General features: G+C 34.0%; 1 protein-coding gene across 1 annotated transcript in view; it reads left to right on the forward strand.

Moving 5' to 3' along the window:
• CCDC178 (coiled-coil domain containing 178) overlaps window positions 1–12,458 on the forward strand; it is a 644,800-nt gene that overhangs the window by 630,865 nt on the left and 1,477 nt on the right. The gene's annotated exons all lie outside the window — the stretch shown is intronic.

Below are 12,458 nucleotides of genomic sequence, written 5' to 3' on the forward strand. Positions count from 1 at the left end.
GGAATAGGCAGTGGGCTCTGGGACTGTTCTTCATGTAAGTGAGGTTGGATCCTGGCTTTTGGCAAAGGTGTTGACCTGAAAACTATAATTGGAGATTACATTGACTATGGTTCAGATTTGTCCTGAACTCTGATTCTTAGACAACTCTTAAAAAGCAAGATTCAGAAAGGAAATAGAATTGTAATTATAACAATAATAGCTGATATTCATAATTGGCAACACACATACATACACACACACACACACACATATATATATACATATATGTCATATGTCAAACAGAACTATGTATAGGATACACACATACCCTCACATGGAGAGAGAGAGATACCCTCACATGGAGAGAGAGAGAGAAAGAGAGAGAAAAAGAGAGAGAGAGAGGGGGGGGGGGATATCTATTTGATCCTCACAACAATTCTGTGCAGTTTATTATACAGATATTATCTGTCCCAATTAACAAAGGAGAAGACTGAGACTAAGATCAAATGCATATTTCCTCAGTCTTCTACCTGTAGTTCTCAAAGACTTATGTTTAAATCAGAATTTGCCTTTTACTCACTAAAATTTTAGTCCTTATTTGCAGAGGAACTTACTGATTTCAAGTCCAACACTTTATCCATTATGCAGCTTTGCCATTCAAGAATGTTATTACCTGAGAAAGTGATGAGACAGATGGCCAGGCTTGCTCTCAAACTTCATCTCTTTGCTGCAATTGACCTCATCTATCCACCATCATTTTTCTTTATGGTATCAGTTAGAATAATGGACATCTCTATGTGATGGTGGACATCAACAAATGTAATGTCATAGATATCATATCCTATATTTTTTAAAAAGGAAATTCCATGTATTTATTAAAATCTTTACAAATCTGGACATATGTCAACAGACATGTACAAAAACACATGCATATGACCCTCCCAGAAGATACCTATTTAGTAACATGGAGAAAGGAATATATTGATCAAAATTGGTCCTAAGATGGAGGGTAAAAGAGTTTAAGAAAAGGAAACAAAGCTTCCTCCACTTACAACCATCAATGGGGTTATGGATGAATGACAATGCCAAACTGATTTATTTTAAAAAGTCTTTATTGATTATATTTCTAAAAATAATAGGAGGTCACATAGACATTAAGGCTAATAAAGTACTTTTATTAAAAACAATACTCAAATAAGTAAGAAAAGTAGCATAATGTTCGTTTTAGAGATGAAAATAGCCAAGGGTCGGAAAGGTTAATTAATTTGTCCTGGCCAAATAGGTAGTAAATGTCAGATCTGGGATTCTAACTCAAATATCCTAGTTCACAAATTCAATATTCTGTTTATCTATTAGTAGATAATAACTTAGTAGATAATAGTAGATAATGAATTAAATTAAGTAATTGCATATTAATTTCATTCACATCCTTCTAGGAAAGCATTTTTTGAACACTAATTAATAACTGACCAATAGGTCCTAGGCCAAGCCCCCTTTGGTCATTGTTTGAGACCCAATTGACTCAAATTTAATATAAATAGCAATTATTTCTGCTTTAGTTAGAAGCTCTAAGGATCTTCCCTTCCCAGATATATTTATTTATTTATTGAGTTTTTGTTGTTGTTGTTGTTGTTGTTGTTTTGTTTTGTTTTTTCTTTTGCACTTGTTGAAAAACTAGATTCTTTGCCTTAGTTGCTACATACCTTTAATCACTGAATGGGTGCAATCTCAATCAAACTAAGACTCATTAAAGATCTTAGCTTAAAAAGGCTCCCATTTCATACAGGGCCATTTCTTGTCATCCATATGGCTGTGGAGGGGGAAGTGAGACAGGTGACCTTGTACAGGCATCCCTACTTAAATCCAATTCATTTGCATATCATAGCACTACCTCCCTGATGTCATCACCCTCTTTGAGAATGAAGAACAAATAACATTGACACTGACACAATTGGAACCATGCTGTTAATTGAATAAAAATTATTCACTAAAAAAAAGTTTTCATATTTATGGAGTTTGCCTTCTAAGGTATTGATACTGTTGCCATTGCATGCCTAGCAAAATAGACCAGTAATAAAGTATAATAGGTACAAAATGTAGACAATCTCCCCCTTTCCCAACAAAAAAGATTTTCTGAGTTTTACTCTGAAAATATTGAAGGGTGACCTTAATTCCCACTACATTTCATCTCTAATATCTAATAAAATAAAATTAAAATTAAATAATTAAATAATGCTCAAGTGCACCCCTATTAAATTGTGGTTAGCCTCAAATCTCAGAAAGACATAGACCAAGAAACCAGACAAGCTAGTAAGTGAGATATTAGATACCTTTGAAAACATCCTCCTTTCTATTGGCTGTTTCAATTTAAAACAAAATTATAGCTCAACACAACAATATGAAAAAGTCCTAGAACAGTTGTTGTCATATTAGTGCTTGCCTTGTTGGAAATACTAATAATATTCAAATAGTTCTAGAATAATCACTTCTAGAGAAAGTGGCTGAAAATAAGTGAAAATATGCTTTCATTGTAAATTCCTTTCATTACTTGCTTTTTCACAAAGAAAAATGTTCTTAGAGTATCTATTGGTTAGTCCACAGTCATGGGCTTTTAACTGTCAACTAATATGAGGAATCAGAGAGAAATGTCATCATACTTTAAAGATGAAAATAAAATATATTCATGAATTTAGAAATTAGCCAGTAATTGAAATGATCATGGCAATGTTTTAACTGATGACCAATGAACTCTTTTCTTGCAAACGGCTCATAGAGCATTAATTACACGTCATATTATAAATATGGAGAGCTAAGATCAGTCTTGCCCTTGGGACTCCTTGGTTGAATGCAGCTTGGCAAGTAGTTTTTGAAAATCATTAGGCTGCAGAAATTTTACTTGGTCAGTAATTTTTGCGTTGGCCCCTCCCCTTTTCTCATTATTATCCTTTGCTCCTCTAAACCATGGCACTTCCTTATACAATTCCCTTCATCACTTGGATCTAAGAATATGGCCTCTTTCTGAAAAAAAAAAAAAAAAAAACATACCCTAACTTATTCCATAAGAAAAGATTCTTTAAACAGAAAGCCTTAACCAGGAAAAGTGGAACACTTTAAAAAAGTTTTCTGATCAATACATCTCCTTCAGTCTGATTTCCTTTTGACTGCTTCTATTATTATTTTTTTTTTGGCATGAACACAAGGGTCACTGCTCATTTTCATTGATTATTACAATTAACTACCAGGAGAAGGCAACACTGCATAACAGGGGCAAGGGGTAACTTCAGAATTTCTTATGAGTACAATTAGGTTAGTTCTATAATATTGATTAAGAGGAGGAAAGAGAATCTATTAAGCACTTATTATATGTCAAGCACTATGCTAATTTAATAAATATATCTCATTTGGTTGAAGCCTTTCCAATCTGAAGGAATGAGGGAATATCATACAAGAGGGGTTCCTATGTGAGTAGAGTTCAAAAATTATCTTTTACCTTGGATCTAGGCCACTTTTCTGAATGTTAAAAGTGGTACAGTATAGCATGGAGCAAATACAAAAAGGAGGCCAAAAGGAGAAATCAACAAAATTTGAGAAGGCCAATAATGAGGGAAAGTTGAAGGAAGTTCCAAGTTTCCATAAGTAGATAAACAAGGATTTAAACTGTATAAAGCAATTTTCAATTTGTTATACTCAGTGGTCTAGAAGTATAGGTGTAAGTATATTTTGATACCTACTCTTGGGTGGTCAGGCTTGATCTTTAATTTCACTTTTTTATTGGAATTGACCTCATTTATCCACTCTCATTTTTTTTCATGACATCAACTATAATCATGGCCATCTCTAAGTGCTGGTGGACATCAGCAAAATATCCACCATTTCAGAAAAAGCACATATATGTACCTTTTTCTGTCTAGCATCATTTGGAATGTCATTTAAGTAACAAGGATATCTTAATTACTAACCAAAAGCTTTTATAACCAGCAAGAGATATGGGAAAGAAAATCAAGGAAAATGAATAAAAGCTAACTTTGAGCAGTTGCCATAATTCTACTTTAATATCACTTCTATCCCAAGCTTCTCTTACACACAGAAAGAGGATTAGACCTAAGCAATTACAGAATCATAGAATGATTCTTGCTATTGAACTCTCTTCAAAAGAACTTCAGGACTTCACAGAAGCTGTAATATGCCTCAAGTTGACATTTAATAAGACACAAAACCAATTTTTCCCCTAGCATACTTTCTTCCCCAAAGTACATTAAAAAGCAATATCAGAGTGGGCAGCCATACAGCCTCAGACAAATATCCTAAACTGTATATAATTTATTTCATAAACCCTTTATACTATTCCATTACAGTACTAAAACAACCTTAAAGGTTAGCTAGTTCAATCTACAATACTTGTTTTATAGATTAGTAAACTTAGGCTTTGAACAATGAAATGACTTATCCAGAGTTATACCCTTGTAAGTATCAGAGCTGGTAGTTGAGATTAGGCAAATTTCTTGCTTCCCTCTGAGTTCAGTATACAGTTTAGAATTTCTTATCTAAATGATAAGGTGTTAACTCAGCTTTGCTGTTCTTCAAAATTAATTTTCTATACAGCTAAATAAAACAGAATGAAGAGGTCTGTTTCATAAACAAAAACAAAAACAAAACAACAAAATTTTCAAGCACTTTAAGAATACACATATCCTGGGGAAGTGAAGAAGCTAAGAGGAACACTTCTAGGGGCAACTATAAGTGGCACAGTGAATAGAGTACCAGATCTGAAGTCAGGAAGACTCATTTTCCTAAGTTCCTAAGTTCCTATGTCCTCAGACACTTGTTAGTGCTGCTGAGCAAGTCATTTATTAATTCTAGTTACCTTGGTTTCCTCATCTGTAAAATGAGTTGGAAAAAGGAATGGTAAACTACTTTAATATTTTTGACAAGAAAATTCCAAATAGAATCATGAAGATTTTGACTCTATTAAAATAACTGAATAATAACAATAAGACTGGTATTTTAGGTATGCTAATTAACTCACACTTTTAATGTGAATTCACAATACAAATTATAACTCCTCGACATTTTATAAAGTACACTGTCCTTATGTGTTGCTACCCAAAATATTCAACAATGAGGGGCCAAATTTCTCATTTTTAGTTCTCTGAATTTAGGTACAAAGCACTGACTATTTGCCAACCCTGTACTCAAAATTTCTCTAGCTATATAGAACTAAGGTGGGAAGGGGGAAGAATCATATTAGTCCAAAATTCAACAGCCACTCTAGCTTGAGATATCAGAGAAGAATTTTAGCTGAGGGTTAAATGTAAATGATCATTACTTGCTTTTAAAAGTAGTACCTCTACTACTTAACATAGTATGGAGTTGCTATAAGTACTTAGTTGAGATGAATCTATATTTTGTCAGGATGAGCACATTGTAACTTTATATCTTAATAAAGAGTCTTAAATATTTGCTGTAATCAAAATAGCCATCTTTTTGTACCTAAGCATGAATTTTTCCAAGTAAGACTGGTTCCCAGATGACATCTGGTCTATTCTGGTAAACAGTCCATCATAGACTTGGAGAGTCTAGAGTCTAGTACTTCATCTTCATTCCATGATCAGGGATTAGGATTTTAATATAGATATGTGTGTGTGTATCTATCAATCTATAAATACATATATATATGTATATTTAAGAATAATAAAATAAGATTTCCTAAATAATCTACAATTTAAACTATTAATTCGGTTAACTTTTACCTCAGCCTACCTAAATTTATGTAAATATATATATTGTTATAAGTAAATATAAACACAGATATGTACCTCAGATATAAAGACTGGATGCAGGCTATTATCCAAACAGTGAAAAACTACTAAAAAGTGTTTCAATTATTCTCTTATTTATATTTGAATATGTTTTTATTGAGACACTTTCTTTTTACTCAATATCATCAGTAAATTACCTTATTTTTGAATTTATCAAAAATATATTCACTTTATAGTCTTTCTATTTCATTCTAGTGGCCTACTATTAAGATCTATGCTGATTCTTAATTACTTTAAGAATATTTTCAATATAACTATTACCCATACAATCTCATTCTAATATCTCAATAGATGCTTTAACATTTTATTAATTTTCTTGTTTTAACCTAAATTTATTAATCAACTAACATTTTAGGATTCAATGAAGAACAAAAGGGGAGATTACACATGAAACTTTGAAGTTCTATTTAGGTTCTTTTTAAAATGTATATTAAGAAATGACCAATAAGATGGACAATGAGACATTTCCTCAGTTCCTTACAACTTCTCAAAACCTTATAAAATAGGAATTATGCAAGGGAGATAGAGCAGTTTTTTATGCTGCTATAGTTAGGTTGCCAAGAACTCTAGCTAGGAAATAATATGATGAACTAACAGCAGAAAAGGCTAATCCTTAACCATTAATAAGTTCAATCAGCAACCCTTCCCTCACTGTCCACTATATTCTCACAAGGCTGTACAGGCCAGATTACTAGTTTGAAACAGAAGAAAAAAAAGGAGGAAGAGGAAGAGGAAAAGGAAGAAGAGGGAAAGGAGGAGAGAAGGAAAAGGAGAAGGAGGCAAAGGAAAAAAATAGAGATAGAAGGAGAAGGACAGGGAAAGGGAGAAGGAGAAAAAGAGGAAGAAGGAGAAGCCACTTGCTCAGTTTATGATAACATGGTGTCAATATTTTCTATTGCCATATAACTCAGCTAGAGAACTAAGGAGCAGAGTCAAGTCAGGCATGTGGCTATGTGAAAAAATACTCACCTTGAGGGAAACAACCAGGCATTCACTTGGGGCCTGGGAAATCCCCTCAGATGTCACTTTAGGAGAAACAGAAATCAATGAAATATGAGTTACACAGTGTGGGAGGAGGCTGAGACAGTTCAGAGGTCCATTCCTAAATGAAAACATTATCAAAAGGGACAGAATTAAATAGTGAATAATAGGAAAGCTAGACTAACCAAAGATTTCAGGAAGAAGCCTCAGTTAAACATCTTGAGAATAAGGAGATGAACCAGCAAGAAAGATAATAACAGAGAGGAATTAGGCTTCCAGATCAGCTGAAAGTGTCTGGAAATCTATGAATAAACATTGAAGATAAAGAAAAATGAATTATCATCTGATAAGGCAGGGAAACCTAAGGATTTCCAAGAGATCATGAAAAAAAAAATAACAGATGAATGATATAAAAAAGGAAGAATAATTTATATAGTACACAGGAGAGATAATTAGCAAAATATAAAAATTTGAATTCAAAATGTTGTCTTATCAAAGAAATAAATAAAGAAGAATAACTGATTGCGATTAAAATACATATAAATGAAGGACAATCTGGAGAAAGAAAAGCAAAAAGCAATAATATTTTTAAACACCATTATCTCAATATAAATATGACAAATTTATCCTGAAGACAGGGTGAATAAAGACCATAAGGATTATATGTCTCCTAAAAAATACAACAGGCCAAAAAACCTGAACACCACAATAAAAGAAATAATACCAAAAAGACCCAGTACTTCTGAGAGAAAACAATGTACCGATCAGAAGAATCCAAAAGATTCTTCCAGAATCACTTCCAGAAAAAAAAGAATTTTTTAGAAAATGATAAATATGTGCTGCAAACTCTGACACATTGTAATTAAATTTAACATTTCCAATAACAACAAATTCTGCAAATTGAGGAAAAACCTTCAATTATAAAGGAAAAGAAACCCAAACTGAATACTCTTCACCATAGTAAGTGAAGTTATAATATTCCAAAGAGCAAAGATCTCAAGATTCATCCAAAGGTAAAATAACTTTAAAAAAAAAGCCAATAACTTGTTGATTGGGAAAAAAAGATGGATGTTGAATAAAAACAAACAAACATTCAAAGCATTACTAGAAATTAAATGAAATAGTTTTCTCTCACCTCTACCGTTATTTTCCTTATCACCAACTACCTGACTCTGTCCAATCAGGAAAAAGAAAACTCAAAGAACTTAACTACTTACAGATAAATCAACAGGAAAAACAGTAACAATAAAAGGGAATATGGCTTTTCTATGTAGTAAATTGCTTCAGGAATCTATGAATAAGTACTGAAAAAATAAATGAAAATGATCTAATCTTTGCTGAAACAGTGGACACTAAGAAATTTGAGAACATAGAACCACAACTTGCAACTCCTGAGTAATTTAAAAGAAATGACAATTATGACAGCAGAATTTAAATCACACACAAAAAATTGATAAACAGAATGGGAAAATCTGAATATACAATGGTAAATCTCACTAAAGAAACAAAAGAGAAAACAATTGGAATATTAATCATTGAAAATGCAAATAAATAGAAGTGAAGGACAACCTAGAAGAAAAGCCAAAAAAAAATTAAATATTTAAAGAAAATATGTTCACTATGCAAGAAAAACATATAGATCTCAAAGGGAGAATGTAGTCTGTTGGAATCTTTACAAACTGCTAACTAATTAGAGTTGATCTGATCTTACAAGAAGATGTTTTGGGCCAGAACCTGAAACAAGGTACTAAGTAGAACTAATTAGTACAATGCTTGTGTTTACACCTTTACTCATCGGAGTTCACAAGTATGCCAGATTCACAAAGTAAACTTTGTAACTTTGTTACAAAGAATTCACACCTCCCTTAAAGCTCTAAGGGCCAGAGAGCACTATGGGATAAAACCCATAATCCCATTCTCTCAGAAGAGTCAGATATAAGGCCAGTGATGAGAGATCTATTCCAGAATATATTTTCCATTTGGTGGCAGAAGAAGAGTTTTCAGAGGAAGAAGCTACGAGTCGAGAGTTCAGCGGACAACCAAATTCGTCTTCATGTCACACCACAGTAGCTAGTGGCTGGGCTCCTGCACCTCCCCCACTGAGACCAAGCTGGTCTGAAAGACTCACCAGAAAGCTAGCCGAGCCCCAAGTGAAGGAGACAAGACATTCATTCCATCTCTGTGCTGGCTGGAGGCTGAAGAAATCAGAGGCAGAGGCTGAAGGACAAAACCTTTAGATTTGGAGACATTCGGAGGGCTCTAAGCTAAACTGGCTGCGATTTGAGAAGAACAAGAACTCCAACATTTGAACTCCCACAATTAAATATCTTCAATAAGGAAGAACATGGCATTAAGGTCAGCTACCACACTTATGGTAAAGTCTTCAACTTGAAAAGGCCACAGGCCAAATCTAAAGTGGAGCGAGCAATGGTGCTTGATTTTTTGTTTGCAGATGATTGTGCATTCAATGCAGCCTCTGAAACAGAGATGCAACAAAGGATGGATTGATTCTCTGCTCCTTGTACTAATTTTTGCTTAATAATTAACACCTAGAAAATGCAGATATTCCACCAGTCATCCATCCATATTTGGAACGGTTGGTTATAGTAAATGGAAAATTTTTGAATGCTGTAGATAAGTTCACTTGAAATTGATTCATCTATTGGCAGATCTAGCTCATTGATTGGAAGGCTTGGAGTTCAAATGTTGGAGTTCTTGTTCTTCTCAAAACACAGCCAGTTTAGCTTAGAGCCCTCCGGATGTCTCCAAATCTAAAGGTTTTGTCCTTCAGCCTCTGCCTCTGCTTTCTTCTGCCTCCAGCCAGCACAGAGATGGAATGTGTCTCTTGTCTCCTTCACTTGGGGCTCGGCTAGCTTTCTGGTGAGTCTTTCAGACCAGCTTGATCTCAGTGGGGGAGGTGCAGGAGCCCAGCCATCAACCACAGTGGTGTGAGATGAAGATGAATCTGGTTGTCCGCTGAACTCTCGACTCGTAGCTTCTTCCTCTGAAAACTCTTCTTCTGCCACCAAATGGAAAATATATTCTGGAATAGATCTCTCATCACTGGCCTTATATCTGACTCTTCTGAGAGAATGGGATTATGGGTTTTATCCCATTGTGCTCTCTGGCCCTTAGAGCTTTAAGGGAGGTGTGAATTCTTTGTAACAAAGTTACAAAGTTTACTTTGTGAATCTGGCATACTTGTGAACTCCGATGAGTAAAGGTGTAAACACAAGCATTGTACTAATTAGTTCTACTTAGTACCTTGTTTCAGGTTCTGGCCCAAAACATCTTCTAGTAAGATCAGATCAACTCTAATTAGTTAGCAGTTTGTAAAGATTCCAACAGTAATCACCTAAGGATTGTCTCCCAGAAGAAAAGTACAGGGGGAAAAAAACTTAATCTTATAACAAAGGAAATAATAGAAGAAAATTTTCAGAACTTCTAAACATAGAAAATGAAATTCCATTCAAAAGAATTCACAGACTAACCACCTCCTGGGGGAAAAAAAAATAAAAGAAAAGAAAAGAAAAAAAATCAAGGCTACAGACTCCAAGATACATAGTGGTTAAACTTAATTCAATTCAGAAACAAGTTCTACCAGCCACCAGGAAAAAGACTTGGCCATACAAAGGAAAGAACAATTCAACACAAGGTTATTCCTCACTTTAAAAAAAAAAGGAAAAGATAATTGAATAATATGTTTTGGAGAATAATGGAGCTCAAGATACAATATAGCATGATTTACCCTACAATTCTGACCCTAACCATATATGGCAAAAAAAAGGGGGTGCTCAATTGTAAAAATAAGGGTTGGAAACATTTTTAGAAAGAAAACTAGAACTGGGGAGATTGTTTGCCTTTGGACTACCCTAAAACAAGAATAGGAGGGACTCAATACCACAATTAAATACTACCAGCAAAGAAAGTCATAGGAAGAGTGATAACCAAGAGCCCAATCAAAGAATTCTTTTTAAATGTACACAAGGAGCCAGGGATGACGTCAGAATCTGCTAGAGGTAACAGAGAAGATATTTACAAGAGGCATGATGAATAGAGCCTAGCAACACTTTGTCTATAAATGAAGTGATATTTTTTGTGGTACTATATTATAATGTGGGAGGGTATAAAAAGACAGGGATAGGAGTTGAAGGAGTTATAGAAGAATGAATGATGTAATAGGAGCAAATCAAAGAGCAAGTAATGAGGAAAGGTGACATATGGGGAATGAATAAGGAAGAAGGAGAAAGATTTAAAAGAGGAGAGAAGAATTAGGTCTTTGGATGTGAGAGGCATTTCCACTGATGAATGCTTTTGTTGGTTGAGAGATGGTTGGTGAAAAGAGTTGAGGACTTTACAATGGATGAGGCTTTGAGGATTTGAAAAATCTGCTCGTTTTTCAAGGAGGAAAGTTGGTTCCTCTGACAAAGCCTCCCCAGTCACCCTTTCTAATAGTGGCTGCACTTTCACAATTATTTCCCTTAACTCACTGAATAAGGCAGGTGAATTGTAATACCTCCTGCTCTCCATTAACATTTTGGGGTTCTCTCCCTATTTCTATCACTCAGTAACATCTTCTTTGAAGTTCATATAATCCATAACTACATCCAATTAAAATTCTGGTAGTCATCGTGCATAGATTTACAGCGTATTCTCATTCTTCCACTACTTTAATATCTGACTCACAATTTTACTCTCCTCTGACTCTACCTCAAACACCCTAACTATTCAATCCCTCAATCTACTTGCTTCCCATGAACTATTCCTCTGCATACCCCAAAGGTATCCAAACCCATATTCAGTTGTATGCTAGTCAATGTTTAACTGACTCTCAAAAAATGTACATATGAATCTGCAACATTAACATCCTTTTTTCATTATTTTTAAAAGTATAGACAATAAAAAAATAAATTGTGTCCTTATTTATAGCATTTGTTGATTTCTAAATGCTTACACTGAAAATTTAACAACTGGCTCTCACAAGCCTATTCAAGCTGACTTTAGCACATCCCTTCAATATTTAAGGCATTTATAGCTTGGTAGGAAGTGATTTGACTTACTCTTTATTGGCATAGACTTTGAGAACTAAAGGTTGCCTTCATTCCATGATAAGATATGAAAGTAGCATGTTAATGGGAAACTTTGACTTAGGCTAATAAATGATTTTTCACTGCATAATTTTAAATAGGATTTTTAAAATTGTTTTTCCTTTCGCAGACAGTTTGAGATATGATAATTTGATCTAAATGCTACTTTAATCTCCTAATATCCAAACAAAACAGTTTTATTTTTTACAAGTACTTTAAGGAATCCAGGTTAATTCCATGAATAAAGTGATACTGGGCTCTCTTCAGGAAATACTTTACCATAGGCTTCCTCCTCTTTTTATAGGATCTTTGGGCACTTTCCTCATGTTTTATTCCTAGTCCTAATGAAAAAATTGATGATTTTCTTTACCTTCTTATTTGAGAATAAGTATTGATTTCCAAAATTGTAAGCCTGTGAACATCTTTGCCAAATCTTCCATAGCTAGAATTCATAACCAATCTACTTGTCTTTCATTAGAAGTATTCTAATCTTGCTTAAGCTAAAAAGCTTAAGTACAAGTTTTTTTTTTTAGTCTCTATTTAAAAACTTTTTTTCATGGTGTCATTGATACATTCCATGCAGGGCTTTTAA

This window comes from Antechinus flavipes, chromosome 1, assembly GCF_016432865.1.
Source record: "Antechinus flavipes isolate AdamAnt ecotype Samford, QLD, Australia chromosome 1, AdamAnt_v2, whole genome shotgun sequence".
Classification (NCBI taxonomy): domain Eukaryota; kingdom Metazoa; phylum Chordata; class Mammalia; order Dasyuromorphia; family Dasyuridae; genus Antechinus; species Antechinus flavipes.